The sequence below is a fragment of the Ursus americanus genome, chromosome 26 (assembly GCF_024610735.1).
Source record: "Ursus americanus isolate L20-20 chromosome 26, mUrsAme1.1.p, whole genome shotgun sequence".
Lineage (NCBI taxonomy): Eukaryota > Metazoa > Chordata > Mammalia > Carnivora > Ursidae > Ursus > Ursus americanus.
This window is the reverse complement of record NC_142152.1, coordinates 32,514,703-32,526,740: the sequence shown is the minus strand read 5'-3', so window position 1 is coordinate 32,526,740 and position 12,038 is coordinate 32,514,703. Positions and strand designations below refer to the sequence as shown.

At 41.6% G+C, this 12,038-nt stretch overlaps 1 protein-coding gene across 7 annotated transcripts in view; it reads right to left on the bottom strand.

Moving 5' to 3' along the window:
- The window catches only part of TDP1 (tyrosyl-DNA phosphodiesterase 1), an 87,919-nt gene that overhangs the window by 38,748 nt on the left and 37,133 nt on the right, over window positions 1-12,038 (bottom strand). The gene's annotated exons all lie outside the window — the stretch shown is intronic.

Below are 12,038 nucleotides of genomic sequence, written 5' to 3'. Positions count from 1 at the left end.
AAATAAATGCACCACTATGTTTACTGCAACACAGTTTATAATAGCCAAGATATGGAAGCAACCTAAGTGTCCATCACTAGATAAATGAGGAAAATGTGGTATATATACACAATGTTATATTACTCAGCCATAAAAATAAGATTTTGCCATTTACATGGATGGACCTAGAGTGATTATGCTAAGCAAAATAAGTCAGACAGACAAATACTATATGGTTTTATTTCACTTATATGTGTAATCTAAGAAACAAAAAAAACGAACAAACAGAAATAGACTCACTAACAGAACCGGTGGGTGCCAGAGGGGAGGAGTTGGGGGGAGGGGTAAAACAGGTGAGGAAATTAAGAGGTACAAACTTCCAGTTATAAAATAGACAAGTCATGGGGACGAAAAGTACAGCATAAGGAATATGGAATATAGTCAATATTTAATAACTTTCTATGGTGACATTTGGTAACTACACTTATAGTGAGCATCTTGCAATGTATGTAACTGCTGACAACCACTAAGTTTGTACACCTGAAAATATTGTATTTCAACTATGCTTCAATAAACAAAATTCAATGCAAATTCTGGGTGTGATGAAATAAAAACTAAGAAAACAAACAACCTGATTGAAAAATTGGCAAAGGACGTGAACAGACACCTCACCAAAAGGTATACAGACGGCAGAGAAGCTTAAGAAAAGATGCTCCACATCATGTCATTAGGGAATTGCAACTTAAGACAACGAGCTACCACTGCACACCTGTGAGAATAACCACAAAACAAACAAACAAAGCCACAACAGCAAATACTGGCATCAAGAACTATCATTCTTCGCTGATGAGTACGCAAAACGATAGACCCACGTTGGGAAGCAGTTTGGCAGTTTCTTTCCAACTAAACATACTCACACTATACAACCCAGAAATCATGCTCCTTAACATCTACCTAAAGGAGTTGAAAGTTTATGTCCACACAAAACCTGCACACGGGTGTTTATAGTAGCTTTATTCTTAACTGCCAAAACTTGGAAACCACCAAGATGTCCTTCAGTTGGTGAGCAGACAGGCTGTGACGCATACTCAGACAATGGACTATTATACAGCACTAAAAAGAAATCAGCTATCCAAGTCATGAAGGAACCTTAAAAGCATGTTGCTAAGTGGAAGGAAGCAATCTGAAAAGACTAGATAGAGTATGATTCCAACTATACAACATTCTGGAAAAGGCAAAACTATACAGACAGTAAAATGATCAGCACTGCCAGAGCAGGGGGTGCAGGGATGGTAGTAGGGAGGGAGGAATAGGTGAAGTGCAGAGGATTTTTGGACAGTGAACTACTCTTTATGACAGTGTAACAGTGGACACATGTCCTTATACTTTTGTTAAACTACATAGAATGTACATGAACCGTAATGTAAACTATGGACTATGGACTTTGGTCAATAATGTATTAATAGTGTTTCATCAAGTATAACAAAGGTCTCACACTAATGCAACATGTTAATAGAGGAAAGGGAGATGAAGGGTACTTTCTGCTCAATTTTTTGTTAAACTGCTTAAAAAAGATAGTCTATTAATTTTGAAAAGTAATGAACTACTTATACACATGAAGAGACATGGGACTAAATTATTTGTACTTTTAATTTAATCCCAGTAAAAATACCACTACTTTATTTCCCCAGAGCAAGACAAGCTTAATGAGTTTAGCAACTAATGAATCATTGAATGCTACAACAAAAACTTATGATGTACTATATGTTGGCTAACTGAACATAATGAAAAAAAAATTTTTTTTAAATATTTGTGAGTAGACAAAAAAAAAAAAAAAAAAAAAAAAGAATAAATAGCCAGGACAACCTATCAAAAGAGAATGGTGGATAAACGCTGGCTCTACCCCACAAAAACTTGCTGAGGTCAGAGCTCAAGCGTCTGCTTTTTATCTCCTCTCTGATGTACTGAGTGGTCTGCATCCTTAGTTTCCTTTCCTTCCCTTTCTCCCTCTTCAATTCTCTGTAGTCTGACTTTCACTCCCCTCAATATTCGTAACTGCCAAAGTCAGTGGTCTTTTCATAGTACTTATTCTTCTAGATAGATCAGCAGTTCTCACCTGGAAGCAGTTTTGCCCCTAGGAGGACACAGGGTAAGGTCTGAAGTCATTTTCCATTGTCAGGACTGTGGCACGCTGCTGACAACTAGTGAGTAAAGGCCAGGAATGCTAACATCCAACAGTGCAGAAGGCAACCCCCATAATGAAAGTCATCTGGCCCCAAATGTTGACCATGCCATGGTGGAGAAACCGTTTTAGACTTCTCTGCCATGTTGATGTGATTTTCTGCACCTTCTTTCCATCTCTCTTCCTTGGCTTTCTCTCCACTCAACTATTCAGCTTCTCTCTCATTTGCTGCCCTTCCCACCATGAACCCTCTAAATTCATGCTCTGCCCTGGGCTCATTCTACTGTCCTCTCTTCCTTGGGGACTGTCCTGCTCACCAACAGCAAACATTATGCTGACAAGTATGACTCCTAGACTTCACTAGCTTTGGGCTCTCACCATATTCAACTGACATCTCCAACCATAAGCTGGATTTCTCTATTGGGATGTCACATTATCACCCCAAATCCAATACTCCAAAAACAGAACCTATCAGCACACCTTTCCCCTCTGAAAACCAGCTCTCTCCCGCTTTCCCCTCTATCCGATACAGTCTCATTCAGTCAGGCTCAGAAATCTCATGCGTTTTGGACTTCTCTGCTCCACAGTCAACTAGGTAGAGCCAGTCACCAAGCTATTTCACCCTCTAACATCCTCTATTTCCAATGAGATCTCCCTAGTTCTACCCCTTTCACCCTAGACTCTGGATCCAAGTGGATTGCCCTGTCTCTAGTTTCTCATTTACACCTTCCTCTGGGGGCTCTAAAAGTATTCGTGTGTCCTTCTACCTAAGCATAAGGTAAATACACAACCTGGCATTTAGGACCCTCCTCAGTCTGACCAGATTTATGCTTTTCAATCTTATTTCCCATTATGTCTCTTCCCGACTCCACTACTCTTAAGGGAACAGATTTACTGACTGCCTCCACATCTATGCAAACATTTCCTAGTCCACAAGGTCTTCCGCCCCCGCCCCCACCCCCACTCTTGTGGCTATCTGAGCCCTTTCCTCCCCCACAAACCCCACTGCTTTCAGAAGCTGTCTATGGCTACTGCAGCCCACAGATGTCTCCCAACTGAATCCTGCAGATGTTACATCAGCAAGAAACATCTAATTAACTCAAGAAAAGAAACTAATATACAAAGGCCTAGAAGATACAATTTATCAAGACTATTTTGTTCATTATGGTTATAAATTAAAACTTTAAAACCTAGAGAAAAAGTCTTACTGTTGAAAATTAAGCACAAAAGGTGTAGTAGGGCAGTGGGGTAAGAGCAGAATCTGAGCTGGCATGCATTTCTATTAGTGCCAACACTGCTGATCTTCAAGTTCTGTACTGGTAAAATATGGTAATGTACTTGCTTCATAAAGGTAATGTGTGGATTATATCAGATAAGGTGTGTAAAGTGTCCCTGGCACATAGGTGATGCTTATTAGATATGAGCTATTACCATCACTAATAAACTTGCTAAATTTCTGGGAAGAGGACTCTCTGGTCTTCCTCTGTTGTGACTCACTAAAAAAATGAAATTCTCCAGAAGGCAGATCATCCAGGACTCCTAATCCTAGGAAATTTCAGTGGTAGACAGGTTTAAAGTTTCTTCAATGGACCGCTTCACTGATTTCACAATTCTAGCACAAGTCCCTAGGGCAGAAGTATAGTGAGCTCCTGTTTTTATTCTGTCAAGGAAGTCAATGGGATTTTGGTCCCCTTGATACAGATACATGTTCCAAATTTTTTTTTTTAAGTAGGCTCCACGCCTAGCATGGGGCTCAACATGGGGCTTGAACTCACAACCTTGAGACTAAGACCTGAGCTAAGATCAAGAGTCTGACACCTAATTGAATAAGCCACCCAGGCACTCCTCCCCAATTTTTAATGTAGTGACCAGGAATTTAATAGCATGGTTAAAATTAAACCAAATCTGCAAATGTCCAACAATCTTGTGAAATTAAGTACCAAAGGGGACACAACAGGTCAGTTGTGTTTTGGGGCTATATTGTTTTATAGATATAAGGCATTCACAAAGAAATTCCAGAAGGAAAAGAAAAATAAAAGTGATTATGACCAATGTTTTCTCATAAATAAGAGCAAAGCACTAAAGGAGATCAGATACTTGGGTGTGGGCTTTTACAAGTCACAATTCTGACAACTCACCAAATAGGTTGAGAAATCTATTTACAACCTCATTTTGTTCCTCAGCCACAGGCATATTTTGTCCCCAAGCAAATGCTCTCATATCCACATGGAAGTCAGAGGGCTAGCTTTGGTACCATGGTGTAACTCAGCCCAGCTGTCAACCTAGTCTTTAAAAGGATCCATCTATCCAAGGGGCACCTAGGTGGCTCAGTCCTTTGGGTGTCCGACTCTTGATTTTGGCTCATGATCTCAGGGTCGTGAGATCAAGCTCCACACTGGGCTCTGTGCTGGGCATCAAGCCTGCTTAAGATTCTCTCTTCTTCTGCCCCTCTCCTTCTCTAAAAAAGTAAAATAAAAATAAAAGGATCCCTCTATCCTTGATCCCACAAATGGAATTACATGGGCTTTAGAAGCCATAATATCAGTATCATTCTACCAAAGAATTTCAGTGTGTGTTTAATAGTCACCACAATGATAACCAAAAACTATCTCGTTTTCTACTGACATATTCCATTATTTGGGTCCACCTCCTGTGGTAGAAAGGCAATACAAAGAATTGAAAAGAGCAATGGACTCGTAAGACTTGAGTTTTGGTTCTGGGCAGCTACAACCTTGGGTTTACGTCCTTTGGGTGGCACCTTTTCATCTATAATATGGGTTTAGCATCATTTGTTCACTTCCCTGGTTAATAATGAGGAATGAATGAAATAATCTAGGTGAAAGTTCTTAGTAAATTGAAAAAACATAAAGGTGGTGTTTGGGAAGTATTAATACTTAAACATGTAAAATGTGAGATGGGCTTAGGAGATCATCATAATGGCTTTTCAGTCTTTAAAAAAAGAAAAATCTAGAGAGTCTTTTGTGCAAAGAACACATTTCAAGCAGATAAAAATGTCTCTAGGTGAACCAGGAATTACCTGCATTCCTCTTCCCCTACCCACTGTGGTACTGGGCTCTGAGTTTCCAGAACCCTTAGGGCTCCAAGGAACATGGCATGAAAATCCCTGCTTCAGCCCAATCTCTGGTTTTACACATGGAGAGAAAGCCCAGAGGGCTGAAGCAATGGCCTAGAAGCAAAGAGAGCTTGCAGACGATGGACTGTTATAGACAGGTAACACTACAGTCCAAGGTACAGCCGGCACTGCTTCAATTTAGACCCTGAAAAGCCGTCTGAGTAAAAGTCTCCCCCTGGTCCCCCGACCAAGTGTGTGCAGGCAGGTCCCTGCCTTTATTCGCCTGGGCCCCACAGCGGTGCAGTCTGCTGGGAGCTCTTCTCTTCCTTTGATAGCCTCAGAGTGAAGAGCTCAAAGTACTGGTGCTGCAGAGCAAACAGATGGTTTCTACCAGGACACTGAGACAGCTTGAGGAGCAGCCTCCTCAGGGTCAGTGACCAGCTCCCCAAGGCCTGATGGTGCCTCTCTCCCCTAGAGAGCTAGGCTCACAACCCTACTTCTCCTGCCCTCTCAACCTGTTCGGAGTCTCCGATTCTTCTGTAATCGTCTATGTGAACACCCCTGTGTTTCCACTCCACTGGCACCTTTGCAGTCCCATGTTTGGAATTTCCTAGCAGTCGCTCAGTAGGTTTTTCTGCCTCCATGCTTTATTTCCCTTAACCCACCCCATAGGCTAATTCCAGAAAGAGTAGGACTTAGAGGAAACAGAAGATGAGAACAGTATGTCAATCATAAAGCTGTGAACAACAGCTTTTATCGGTACTACTATCACAACATTGTTGGTCGTCTCACTGTCTCGTTTAAAAATATTCAGTGATCCTTATCTGAAAAGTCTGAAATCCTATACCTGTCGTACAAGCTCCATGAGCCTGGCCCCATCCGCTGTCAGGCTTCTTCCCCATCCTTCCCAGACAAAGCTGCATGCCAGACCAGATGATCTCTCTACCTCCCCCAGCACATCTTGTCTCATGACTCTAGAATAGGATTTCTTCTACTTAAAGTGCCCACCTTCACCTAGCAAAAAAGTACCATTTTCTGAAGCTTCATCTAGTTACTGAATGCAGAAGAGAGCTCCTTCCTCTGAAAGACACCCCACATTATTAGTACTATCCTGGATGCATTTAATTGCTACAGTGTAAAAAATTCCCCTGAACACCTGCATGCACACACACACACATCACCTACCTACCCCTCACGCGATACTTATCAAGCTCTCAATGGATCAGCAGATCCAGCTACCAATATGCCAAGCTGAGGGACATCCGCAGGCCCACAGACCCAGCACGGTTAACAGAACGAGTACTGTGTATTTGCAAACGGCAAAAAAAGATGAGTGAAAGAGTGAACAATTTAACACATCTCCCACCCATCTCATTCCTGGTAACCACCAGTTTGTTCTCTATAGTTAATCTGTTTCTTGATTTGCCTCCCCCCACCTTTCTTTGCTCATTTCTTAAATTCCATATGAGTAAAATTATATGGTATTTGTCTTTCTCTGACTTATTTCACTTAGCATAATATTCCGTAGCTCCATCCAAGTCATTGAGGAGTACACTTGTTGTGATGAGCCCCCGGTGTTATACAGAAGTGCTGAATCAGGGGCGCCTGGGTGGCTCAGGTGGTTAAGCGTCTACCTTCGGTTCAGGTCATGATCTCAGGGTCCTGAGATAGAGCCCCACATCGGGCTCCCTGCTCAGCGGGGAGCCTGCTTCTCCCTCTCCCTCTGCCTCCAGCTCCCCCTACTTGTGCTGTCTCTGTCTGATGAATAAATAAAATCTTAGAAAAAAAAAAGTGCTGAATCATTATACTGTATACCTGAAACTAAGTTTTACATTTATGTTAACTGAAATTTGATTAAATATAAGATGTGAGGACAGAGTTGAGACAATGTACACAGATTTAGCAGATGGCCATCTAGAAGAGAAACTAACCCTGCCGACACCTTGATCTCAAATTTCTAGCCTCCAAAAGTGTGAAAAAATGTTTACACACACAGTGATCAATGATAAGGGACAACAGAAACATCCAGAAGACAGAGGCTGTGGGTGGCATTAACCACTATGCAATATGGTTGAGTTTGGTATAAACAGACTGGATGAGCAGAAGCCAGAGGATTAGGTATCAAGACCTCTGTCAGCTGCCCAAATGTTGACCACTAAATGTAAACTGGATGCCCAGGATGAAGAAGTGTTTTAAGAGAGCACTGAAGTTTATTGGTTAAGTATCTGACTCTTGATTTTTGGCTCAAGTTGTGATCTCAGGGTCATGAGATTGAGCCCCATGTCAGGCTCTGCACTGAGCATGGAACCTGCTTAAGATTCTCTCCCACTGCTCCCACGTGCGAGTGTGCTCACGCTCTTAAAAAAGCAAAAAAGCACTGAAGCTTTAAGCGCTATACCCCAACAAAGCCTGGCACAGAATGGATGCTCGGTGAACACTTGGTCAGTGAACCAAGAGGCAGGACACAGGCTGAGAAAAAGCAGCACCGTGGTACTCGGCGGCAGCCCACAGCTGTCAGAGCTTGCTCAGCAAGGGCCACAAAGGATTGCTACAGCAGAACCTAAAACCTGTGCAGGTTGGGAAAGCTATGGCAAAGCAATGGGTAGGAAGACGTAGCATTCTGAAGGGCAGGGAAAGAGGAGTCAGGGGAAGGCCTGGCACAATAGCACTGAAGGATGTCAGTGGGGGAAGAGGGAAGACTTGGCAAGTACTTAAGAAAATGGGGGCTGCAGTAAGTTTTTGGGCTGTTTTCCTCACAACCTTAGCCAGCAGTGCTGTTCTCAAAGCAGGAGAACAAGATACAAGGTCCTTGTGGGCAGGGATCATGCCTGCCTTGGTAGCCATTCATAACCGAAGCCTGGAGCAGTGCCTAGCACACACGTATGAAATACTCACGCTGGATTATCTGGATTTCAATCCTAGCTCTACCGCCTTATCAGCTGGGCCACTTTCACATCTCTAAAATGGGAACATTACTATGTAGCTCCTAATTAAGAGGATTAAATAAGTTAGAAAAAAAAAAGCAATTGAATATAGCAGAACGCATAAACTTGTTGAATCACTGTTGTACACTTGAAACGAATTTAACATTGTGTGTCAGTCAACTATACTAAAAAAAAAAATAAATGAAAAAAATAAAAAACCAAGAAACAAAAACCACTTGGTCAGCATATAGTAAGCATCATGAAAGTATCTGTTATAATTTGTAATGGGTTTTCTTTGGGGGCTAGAACCAGATGAAGGACTCCCAAATAGAACCTCTTCATCTCAAGCCACAGGTATACTTCATAACCAGCAGTGCGAGTGTACAAAGGGTTCTAGGGGCCCTAGGTCAGGGTGGGGGTGGGGGGTCAGGGTCTTTTCCCCATTAAGGATAATGCTCCATCAGACAAGTTCCCATGAGCATGAAAAGGGGCATGCTCTGTCCTTGGTCTACTTGTAGCAGAATGCAAGAAAGTGACGGTGGGGATAGGGCTTCCAATCATCTGTAATGCATAAAGGAAGTCATCCAGAGACTTTGGTACTGATACCATTATTTTTGACAAAGTACATGAGGCATACCAACTAACTCCAATATCTTGGAGCTGCAGTGCCAGGCAAATCAAGTCTACCCAGTGACATCTACCAATATTTTTTTGTGTGACCCAATTTGATTTTCACTGCAGGGAAAAAAAATAATCAGAGCAAAAAAGACTGTTTCAGAGCCAAAGGAAGAGACATTAGAGAAGTAATACTCCATGGCAATGCTGAAAATCAGAGCAGGGTACCATGTCTTATGTTTCCTCAAGAAGCCACGGTGGTTTTACAGTTAAGTATTTGTCTCGTTTTCCCCTGAAGTGGCAGCACCAACATTTCTGCTTCTCCCCGACTATCCCTCAATGCCTGTCAGTTGCTAGGCAACTGTAACTGCCAATGCTTTCTGCCCACCCACAATGCACAGCTTTCCTAATTGTGCTCACTGGGTTTGCCAATTACTCCTCAGAATTATCTCTTTAGCCAAAGCTGCTTCTTCAAGTTCGTCCTCTTGCCTGCTTGGTCCTGTGGTAAAATTCAAACACTGTATTGGTCATCATGTCCCAGTAATTTCAGAAATAACAGGCTGCCCATCAAATACAGGATGATTTCATGGTAGGATCAAAAACTATAAATAGCTTGAAATAAAAGCAACCAGACAAAAGAGAAAATTGCCAGCCAACATAACATCTTAAGTTCAAATGTAAGTGATAGTTTAAAGTTTCTTTGAATAATATACTTCTGGCTGAATGTACTCGTCTTGACTTCATAGAATTTTGACCAGTTTGTCAATTAATCACATATTGAACTTAGAAAAGGCTCTTAACTATGGACAAATCTTTAGGTCACATATCCTATATTGTATGAACAAAACAAAGGCTTTTTAAGCTGTTTTTTTTTTTAAAGATTTTATTTATTTATTCGACAGAGATAGAGACAGCCAGCGAGAGAGGGAACACAAGCAGGGGGAGTGGGAGAGGAAGAAGCAGGCTCATAGCGGAGGAGCCTGATGTGGGGCTCGATCCCATAATGCCGGGATCACGCCCTGAGCTGAAAGCAGATGCTTAACCGCTATGCCACCCAGGCGCCCCTAAGCTGCTTTCTTGAATCCTAAGAGGACTAATGAATATGAGCTGAACACACGGTTGTTAACAGGAACTAAAATCAAGCAGTAAATGTTCAATACAACATACGGTAGGGTGTGTAACTTCCACATGTATTTTCCATCATCATCCTCACGATGTTCCATAAAAGAGATAAAACCCAAATTATAAAGGACATTCCCAAAATTTATGTGGCAAGGCACTATAGTAAGTGGCAACTGCAAACTAGAATGTCATCTTTAGACTCCATCTCAGTGTTATTTCCTCCATAGTACATCGACTGACGGGGTAACATCCCCCACCCTCTGAGGTACCTGGGTCATGGGGTTAAAAGCTATTAAACCCAAGCAACTAGTAGTAGTGGTTTGAGGCTGAGGAGCAGGAAGGCTGACGAATGGGAAGACAAACTTTTTCCATCTACCATTTTCCTATTATGGGCATGCATTACCTATTTGAACATTTTGTGAAGAGCTCTCATTCAAGTATATATAGGTCACTGTAACTATATATAGTTAGCTGCTGAGGACCTAACATGAGTAAAACCTGGCACCTGTTCTCAAGCAGTTCATATTGTATTGAGGCAAAGGAACCCAGAATTAACCAAGGAGGAACATGTAAAAAAGACCAAGCAAAAACTGCTACAAAAACACAATGGGGAGAACAATGAATTATGTCTGCTGAGCTAGAAAAATTTTCAAAAGCAAACACTTGAAATAGACCTTAAGGATAAGCATAATCATTCCGGACAGTACAAAAAGAAAAATAAACTTGGAATCTGAGAAACAGTGAGCAAATGAATGGTAGCTGCATTACAGGGAATATCATTCACTCATACAAAAACTTCTGGACCGCTACAGACCAGGCACTGCATTATGCATGGTAACTACTGGTCTGAAAACACAAGACATTAAAAGTTACCAACAGGATGAATATTTTAGCAGGAAAGGTGTAGGAATTACAAGCTCATTTTCTCTTAAAGTAGAATACTTCTAAAGCACACAGTTCAATAAAGTAGACACTTCACTAAAAATGGTTTCAGTGCAGATAACAGAATTCTGCATACCAACTATATAGTAATAGTTGATGTGGCAACTGTATAGTAAAACTTAACCCAGGATCTATGCAAAAGGCTTTCAGTCAAAACCCCAATCTCAACACATAATCAAAGAGAGAATATTAAAACTTTGTGATTCATGCATAACTAGAAGGATAAATAACAGAAAACGAGAACTGTAGTAAAGCTATCATTTTTTTAAGATTCCAATCCCTGATCTTCAGTAGACACATCTGAGTCCCCATGACCAGAAAGCCAATGTCCTCTACTTGTAATGGGTGGAGAAACGACAGGTAATAAAGTATGTATACGCTGGAAGCAACAAGTAAAGGACACTTTTTTTTTTAATTGCGCCTCACCACTGTTGACGAGGGCCTGTGTTTTTGTTTTTTTAAAGATTTTATTTATTTGACAGAGAGAGAGCCAGCGAGAGAGAGGGAACACAAGCAGGGGGAGTGGGAGAGGAAGAAGCAGGCTCCCAGCAGAGGAGCCTGATATGTGGTTCGATCCCAGGACCCTGGGATCACACCCTGAACCGAAGGCAGACACTTAACGACTGACCCACCCAGGAACCCCAAGTGAAGGACACTTCTAAGATGATAAGTGTTTTGTTTTGTTTTTTTCAGAATAGGAAATTAGATATTTTGGGATTCTGCTTATCTTTCACAAAATTTACTTTTAACAACTCTGCATATACTGGTCAATGTGGTTCTACAAAGCAATCACACTGCAGGGTTACTCTTTCACTCCAATAAAGCAGCCTCCTTCAGCTCAAGATAATTATAAATTTCCTTTCTCAAATAGCCTTTGGATGCTGACGTTCAGTCTTTTGAGTATGTTCATGGGTAGTTTTGCCTAACTATGAAAAATAAACCTCAATTTTGAGAACGGTAAGAAATGATTTCAAGTCAAAGTTGGGGAATAGGATGGAGGGATCTAAGTGGGTAATAAATACCAGTGAATCCCATGGAAGGCAGAATTGGAAGATGGCCGCCAGGATCCCTGCCCTTGCTCCAAATTTACACATCCGGTACCAACCTCTCCCTTTGAGCATGAGCAAAATTGTGAATATGAAGGATTCCATTCATTCCATTCAGGTTACCAATAAACTGAGTTTATCAGAAAGTTTGGGAT